Here is an 8,751-nt window from a genome sequence, read left to right as displayed (position 1 = left end):
GGTCTCTGTAAACATTCGGACTATCTCACCTTCAAGGTCCTCCAAATCCTTGTACAACGCATCCTCAAGCGCTGCCAATTCTTCCTTATCAGTACCGAGCGTATCCGACGCATCACCATCATCAGCTACAACAATATCTTTGGTCACAGTAGCTGGAGGGGCCTCAGAATAGCTGGCATATCTAAAGTAGGACCCTCAGGAATATCAACTCCACCCTATAGCATAGAGATGTCCAGGAACTTCAGCTCGTCCACATCACGTCGAAGTCCAACAATATTAGCCCTCAAGGTTGTCAAATCAGTGGTCTGTCAGTCACTCCCCTCACATGCCTTAACCCGAACAATGAAATCATCCAAAGCTACGCCATAGCCATAATCAGCTTATGCTATCCTATCATTTCCTCCCGAATAGAAGCTAAAGCAGCACCTATGACTCTCTCTATTATATTTGGAACAACAGCCTCGACCCTTGCTGCCCTCACATCGGCCGAATAAGCAAGGTTTCCCATTTTGTAAATCAAGGCCTGTATCAGTGGGGGACGGGAAGCAATAGCAGGAGTAGGTGCAGTACAAGTGGATGAGATGCGTATACCTGATGGCTCAACTTCTAGAATGGACTGAGGGGCATCCACAACCATGGCCTCAACATCAACCACTAGAGTAGTGTCTACCGGGTCTACCTTCCTTCGCTCTACCTTATCCTATATGTACTCAGCCTGAATCCTCTGAATGTCAGTAGATGAGCTAGGTGTCACATCAATAACAGTTTTTGCCACAAATGGCACGCCAACTTAGAGACACGGATCACTGATTAGAATTAGGAAAGGGAATGAGGTCTGACTCTGCTTAGCACTCATGGCCATCTCTTGTGTGATAATGGACCCAAAATTTAGCTTATCCTGATCAATAATGCACCCCAAAAGTGTAGTTTTTGTGTGCCAGATGATGGATTCATTTTTAGACAGCATTAGGGTGCTGCCTATGAAACCAAACCAATATTGAACAGTGACATTCAGATCCTTCATCTCAATCGGGACCCCCGCCTCTATCCATGGGGGTCTAACCCCACAAAGTAGTGGGGCCAACCACCCCTTTAACTCATCTAACAGCTTGGGCTTGCTCTTATGAGTCAAATAGTGGTTGGTGCATGTATATAAATTGTTTATAGTCTTTTAACACCTATTTTACTTCATTATTCCCAAACACCCAAAAGAATTCATCCATCTCAATATTTCTCTCTAAAAACATCCATTGAAGAAGAAGATGAAGTGGATGCTAGGGCTTGATGAACCAAGGTGTTTCTTCCCAAATCTAGAGGAAAACTCCATTAAGTTATGGTGATCCTTCATCTAGGGGTAGCTTTTAACCCTAGTGTTCATTCAAAAGTAAATTTCAAAGTTTTGAAGTTTCTCAAAACCTAGGGTTTTACACTAAATAATGGGTTCCTTCTTCAAACGTTTTCAAAGGTTTATTAATGAAAAATTATGATTGAATTAGTGTTTAGTTGATGATTTATGATGAAAATACTCTAAGAACCCATGAATTTCCTCAATTCCTAAATTGTGCCTTTATGGAGTGGGTTTGTTGATTATGAAAGCATGTGAATAGAGTTTGCCTAAATTGCTTTAGGTTATTGAATTATATCATATATCCAAGGCTAGGTTATAGTAAATTATTGTTGTGCTGGTGATTTGTGATTCATGGCCTTGAAGGGCGAAGTATGAAGAATTGAAGTATTATCATGATGTCTTATTCATGAATGTGAATCTAATGAAGGTAATGTGATCAGCTCTTGAATGTAATTGCGTCATCATTGAAAGGCTATTTCTCAATTTGACACTTATGAATATTGATGATGGAATGTGAAGGGTTCTTCAATGTAATATATATCATGAATTTGTAGGCCTATGCTTCTTTTTCCTGTATAAATGAATGTATTGTTGATTGTTGAACCTTGGATAGGTAGGCTAATGGCACCCTTCGATGCATGTTAATAATGAACCTTTGGATCGGTAGGTGGCACCCTTCCATAAATAATGTTAATGAACTATTGGATCGGTAGGCTTATGGAACCCTTCCATGAATGTTAATGATGATAAACCTTGAATCGGTAGACCTAATCTTGGTAGCCCTTTCATGTGTGAAATGATGAAACTTGAATCGGTAGACCCAATGTTGATGATACCCTTTCATGAGGATTCAATGAGCTTTCTTGTTAATGTACCTTGAATCGGTAGGCTTATGGCGCCCTTTCATGTGTTGATCAATGTACTTTGGGTTGGTAGGCCAATGGCACAATAATGTTAATGTGAATGAACTACTCTATGGGAATGGAAGCTAAGCACCGAGTGGATATGGTAAGATGGAAACTCTTCCCATGTTAGGCTGGATTCCAATGAACATCTTCCTATCCCATAACAATGTGCCCAGATAGGATATTAGCTAGTGGATCCACCAAAGTTAAAATGCACCTAGTTCTACCTTACGTAAGTAGGACACCTTTCTTCGGTGTGGGGTTATATGACATCGGATTCCATGGTTTGCTCTCATGGACTATGTCGGTTAATGCTTATTCTCATCATGTGAGATATGCACTATGGTTTCTTGAGAAGTTCTATAAAGTATGGGTGGCAGTGTAAGATGCCATCCATGTATTGCATGAGTAGGATTTGAGAGGGCTATAGTGGGTTCTCTAATGTCTTAATGACTAATGAATGAAAGTGCTCTAAATAAAGCTAGTGAAGAATGTTGACTTAAATGCTTAATGTGATGATGCATGCTATACTTGGGTTGTATTATGAGTTACTTTCTCTTGGTGTGACCTATGAAATGTATGTGCTCCTTATGCATGAGTATTGATTGAAGATAAGTATGAAATGGTATGTTCATCTAAGCTGGCCTCAAAGTGGTACTTAGTAGGGATAGTAGTATGGGATGCTATTCATACATTGCACAAGTATACATTAGGATTACTTAAGGTGAATGTTCAAATACGATGATTATGACTTGCATGATGATTATACTTGTATTTTATGCCTCTTATAATAATGTACATGATATTTCTAAAAATTGGCATAATGCACGGTTTCCAACCAAAATGTCCCTTTAAAGCATGATTTTTGCATGGTCATCATACTTAGTACATTTTCGCTTTCTAACCCAAATTTCTTCTATTTTTCTACAAAGTGTAGGGTTTGGATTTGATGTCCTATACTTGGAAGATGGGTTCCTAAGGAGCTTGGAGTTAAAGATTTGGTGAGTCCTCTTAGTTTCGAGGACAAAACCCACCCCTTTCATTTATGTCTTTTACCTTATGTTTAGAGATTTTGTATGGGCTTAGTCCCAAAGTTTATTCAAAGTACTGTAGATGGTTTGAGACAACGTATAGAAAAGACTTCCGTTTGCTTTGATATAAAATGTCTTTGATTGTAAAGAAATGTTTTAATTCCGCATTATTTTCCTAGGCTCTTGTGTTCATGAATGATATGAGGCTTGTATGAGACCCATTTGTGGTCAAGTACGCCGTGTTACGTGTATGGGGTACCCCTGGGTTATGGCATATGGGTTTCAGGGTTTCTTGAACTGTTGAAACTTGTGGAAGCCTACCGTCTCCCACACATAAGGGTACCTATTCACAACCCCATCTTTAGACATCCTCTTCTACTCCAGAATTGTCCATATCCCAGTGGCCTTCAGGCGGTTCATACAGCATGAAGGCGGTGCTGGGCCAGAGGAAGTTGGGGTGCTTGTTCTGCTGCCTGTGCTAGAGGTGGCATATGTGTCAGGAGTGGTGGAAGTCATGCAAGATCATGAATTATCTTAGATCGCAATTTTGACCGATTCTATTTTAGCAATTCCCCCTCTGTAGCTAATGTGTGAGTAGGGGTCTTTGATCCTGCTTCCTCCTCCCTCTCAGACTCTGAAGTTGTGAGGTAGGTAAAATCGATGCCCATGTTGTATGATGAGCTAGATTGTGAATTTCAACTCTCCACCGCTTTCTTCTTCCCCTTGCCTTTTACATTAACAGGAGGAGGTTAGGCTATGGAAACACCGGGAGGTTGGACCTCTGATGCAACATTTACTCCGTTTTCCTTCTTTCAGGGTGGGGCACAGGTCCTCCCAGTGGAAGCTTTGGTGTAGCCATATTTGTAGACAAACATCAACAAAACACATGTGGTTGCAAAGGGTTAGAAAAATATCAATTTTCAAAATGTAGCAAAAAAACTCTCAAATTTACTCGGCAAGAACGAGATGGCTCAACGAAAGTAACAAAACAAAAAAGCAACCATTCAGCACAAATAGCCGAGGTAAAGATTCATTCCACGAGGTAAAAGCGGCTTGCCGAAAATCACTAAATAATTTTACAAAAACTAGGCTTCAAGAAGGCGAGGCTAAGGCTATTCGGTGAGTCGCTGAGTCACTCGGTGAGCTCAAAGAACCTCGCTAGATGGCCCGACGTGTAAAATTCCAAGCCCAATTTTCAGATCTTTAACCATCACCATACGACAATGCAATTCAAACAAAAATCTACGCAATTGAAGTCTACCCACTATGCAATTTTAAGCCTATGCACTATCATTGGGAAAATTCAAGTTGTTTTGTGGAATTCGGGTTACTCAGACTCCACCCACACAAAACCCATTATACAACAACCACAATTTACACAATTTTCACTTAAAACCAACTAACTTTGGCCAAACAAAATATCTTAGATGGTCGATTACAAAATAATATTCAACAAGCGATTAGGCATGCAATCAAAGAATATAATAGATCCATTAACTACTCAATAGCATGTTCAGAACAAATCATAAAAAATTAAATGCAAATTCGAGACACCATCATCAGAAGCAGACAAGAACAAAAACTAAGGCAATGAGGCAAAGCTGACTAATGCGACACATTCTGATCGTACAAAGATACCCAAGAAAACTCAAGTAAAAACTAAGACCTAAAATTCAATTGTGAGAGTGCAAAAGTCTAAACGTTTAAAACAATGAGAGCTTTTGACTTTAAAACGTTGTAAAGCTTTTCACCCTTAAGTTCGTGCCTCAGTCAGCGAGTTTCATTAATGTCATCGATCAACTCGGCAATGTGCTGAGTGGATGTTAGTTCTCCGAAGTTTACTGAACCTCAACCATTTATTTAATCCAAAGGCCGATCCAAACTGCGCTCGCTGAACCTCTTGGTGGTTCGGCTAGTGGACTTTAATTCGCCAAATTTCCTTCCTCTCCAAAAAAATTGAATCTCCAACTACACAACAAACAAACATTATTAAAATGAAAAAAAAGTAAACCTTGTGTTGAGTCCCAAGAAGCGCCTTATTTAACATCATGGGACGACGTGTGCATGTGATCATGCCTCATTTTTTTGGTTGACCAATTTGTCACTTGGGAGACCCCCTTTCACTCTTGAATTTAAGTTATCCGAGATCTAACCCATTTGTGTTTTCAGCTGCTTAATGTATCACCGTGTGTGAAGTGAGAATTTGGTTAAGGGAATAGACTTCATCTTTCATATCCTTGAGCACCTTGTCTGTGATTAACGTTTTAAGGACTCTTCATCCAATTCTTAGTAACAATGATTGCTAGTCAGTATAAAACCCAACTAAATAAGTTAGGCTCGAATCCCAAAGGGAGCAGTACGTGTTTAAGATTCAATAGGGAAGTAAGAACATGATCAAATCAGTCATAGGAATAGAAATTATCGAATAAAGACATTATTCAAATCAAGAGGTGACACGACTGTCAAATGGGGGGTTTTTGGTTTGGAATTATCAACAACAAACAGTGGCAAACAATACAAAATATAACAATAATGAGACGGGTTCTTGATATGTGATTCGATAATAGGCTAATATAGACAAATGGGCAATTCCAACTATTAGAAAATAGCTAGATATTAGTGTGTAAGCTAGGCTATAGAGGAGATAAATTTGCTCTTGAACAATTTTTCTCGAATCAAGTTAATTTCTCTCGAACATCAACAAGCAAGCAAAAGAAAAACAGCTCACACTTTAGTCCATTCACTCTTTAGAGCTGAATGTGTGAAATTGGGTTTAGGATTCACTATCTCGAGATAAACCCAGGTCAACCCAATACCCACAGACCATCAATCAATAAGTTTGGTTTTAAAACCTCTCTCTCAAGCAATCTAAAAACATAAGGGTAGAACTGCATTTGGAAATACAATTCTTATTTTAAACCACAATTAATGATTGAACTTACTTCTAAATAGCATTTAAACTAACAATAAGCAATACCCATAAACTAAATCATCCCATAATCACATAATCACACCGCAAAAATTGGGGTTTTAGCTAGACATTATAAAAAGGAAAAAACAGTTACCAAATTGATTATACATCAACTGGGTAAGTGTAGATTCGTCCTTAAAATGCTCCAATTCGAAGGATTTCAAAGAGCCACTTCCAATTTCTCAAAATTAAAAAACTTCAATTCTTCAAAACTTAAGAAAAACTAGAGAAAACTATCTCACCAGTTCCAAACTCAATAATAAACTAAAATATTATGATGTTAGATAGATATTAGATACTAAACTAAATGTTCAAAAACGTTTTTATAGTTGCCAAAAATATGCTGCAAAGTGTCACTCGGCGAAGTAAGTTGGGCTCGCCGAACCAAACGGTGATCCCGCCCTTTGGTCATTTCCATCGCCCTTCTGCCTTGGCATTCAGCATCCTTAAGGTCTGTAACTTTGGGGGATCTAACACTGCATTGCAGAACCACTCAGAGATCTTCCGACTACTCATTTCTCTCACTGACTTGGTTCTTTCCTTCAGGGCTTGGCACACTGGAACTTTAGGTGGTCAAGTGGCCATAAGGCGACTCACCAAGTTGACTTGGCGATCACCAGGTTTGCCTTTGTTCCTTCTTTCAGACTGTTTTGTTCCTTTTTAGAAATTTCTGTCCTTGCTTTGGTCCTCAATCTATATACCTAGAAATCAAGGGTTTTACATCAGGTTTTGGCACAAAATAAGCATTTGAGGACACTAAACCTATATAAATAAAGCCCTAAATGAGTCCAAATCTCGGACTCATCAACACCCCCAACTTAAACTTTTGTTTGTCCTCAAGTAAGACCCATGTTAAGCAATTGTAAAAGAGTGTATCAAACAGTGCTACAAAAGACTCAATCATGAATGCACACAACAAGACTCAACTTATTCATGCAAGGATCAATTGTGCACTCAAAGATTCAAGTTGTGACTCAACATTATAAAAGATTCTCAAGTTCACAATACTTGCTTCAAATGCAAGTTTAAGCTCAACAAAGGTACTCAAATGCCCTCACAACAAAGATGTTTCCATATTCACACACAATTATTCAACACTTTATATCTCTGGAATCACATACACCTCTCACACTCTCAAAGATGAACACGTGCATGACTTCACCCATAGGTTTGCCCTTATTTTCCAGCCAACATTCATTTCAACTAACTCAAGATCAAAAAGGTATTTTCAAGGCTTGTAACGAGGCTGAGTGTAAAGGTATGGTCATTTAGGCTCAGTGGCTGCTATCCTCATGAAATGTGGTATGAACATCACTTTCTTTCCTTTTCTTCAACATTTTCACTCATGCTCAAAATCTACCCCATTATTCACTTCTCATGAAATACCGGACACCCAATTTCTTTTGCAATTTTCACAACTTTTTCATTCTTTGTCTTTTTCTTTCTTCTTTTATTTCTCTTTTTTTGTATCGAGGGGTTCCATCTTTTTCAAGACCATGGATCAAGCGGGATTTCTTCACACTTCTTGATTTACCTTCTCTTTTCATAACACCCCGAACTTAGGCTTTTGGCCTAAGTTGGATATTCAAACAAATAACATTTAATGAGGATTATGGGTGAATGGATAAATAGTGGTTACAATTGCATCAAGTTTCTTCCATGAAAAGGGTAAGGCTCAAAATGGTTTCAAGCAAAGTTCACACACTCACAAGGTTGGTCACAAAAGAGGTATATTGTCAAATTGTTTTACTCTACAAAGTTGTTCCCTAAGATCATTTGAAGAGCATGCATCACTTAGTCAACCGGACCAACTAGGCAAATTCTATGTGTCATCACACAAGGTTCACGATAAGCTCATCATACAAGGCATTGGCACCAATATCAAACAAGACTCCAAACTTTTGCTAGTGTGCAATATTCATCACAAGAGACTCATTCGATAATCGGCTAGTCACAATGAGATGCAAAAAGTTCAAATATTGTCTATGCAACTTTCTTTGCCCTCCTCGTAGCCGTACATTCATTTTTTTGATTTAAAGGACTATTTAAGTAATCGGTATTGATCATAACCGATACTCAAAATTGCATAAGAACAAATACAATCAAACACAACAAGAGGTGGCAAAATTTTCAGAAAGGTCTCAAAAACCATTTGCATTTAAAACAAGAAGCCTTATATAAGCTCAAACATCCTCAAAACAATGTCAAAACAAAATTTAACCACAAAAACCCAATAATATATACAAAAGATAATCACAAGAGGTAGGTATGAAAATACCTCACCCTACCACAACAAAAAATCCAGCTGTCCTCAAATGCAACAAAATACTAAAAAGTCAATAAAAATGATAGAGTGGGAAGTAAAGAAGGGTTTTGTCTACACAGTCACTCTATCTGTCGGGGGCATCAGTTCCTGGTGCAACATCAGCACTACTGGCTCCACTAAGACCTACAATGGACGTCTCTATCAGTGATGTCTGAATCACCAACCATACA

Source organism: Solanum tuberosum, unplaced genomic scaffold (genome assembly GCF_000226075.1).
Source record: "Solanum tuberosum cultivar DM 1-3 516 R44 unplaced genomic scaffold, SolTub_3.0 scf00254, whole genome shotgun sequence".
NCBI classification, from domain to species: Eukaryota; Viridiplantae; Streptophyta; class Magnoliopsida; order Solanales; family Solanaceae; genus Solanum; species Solanum tuberosum.
This window is presented reverse-complemented; position numbering follows the sequence as displayed.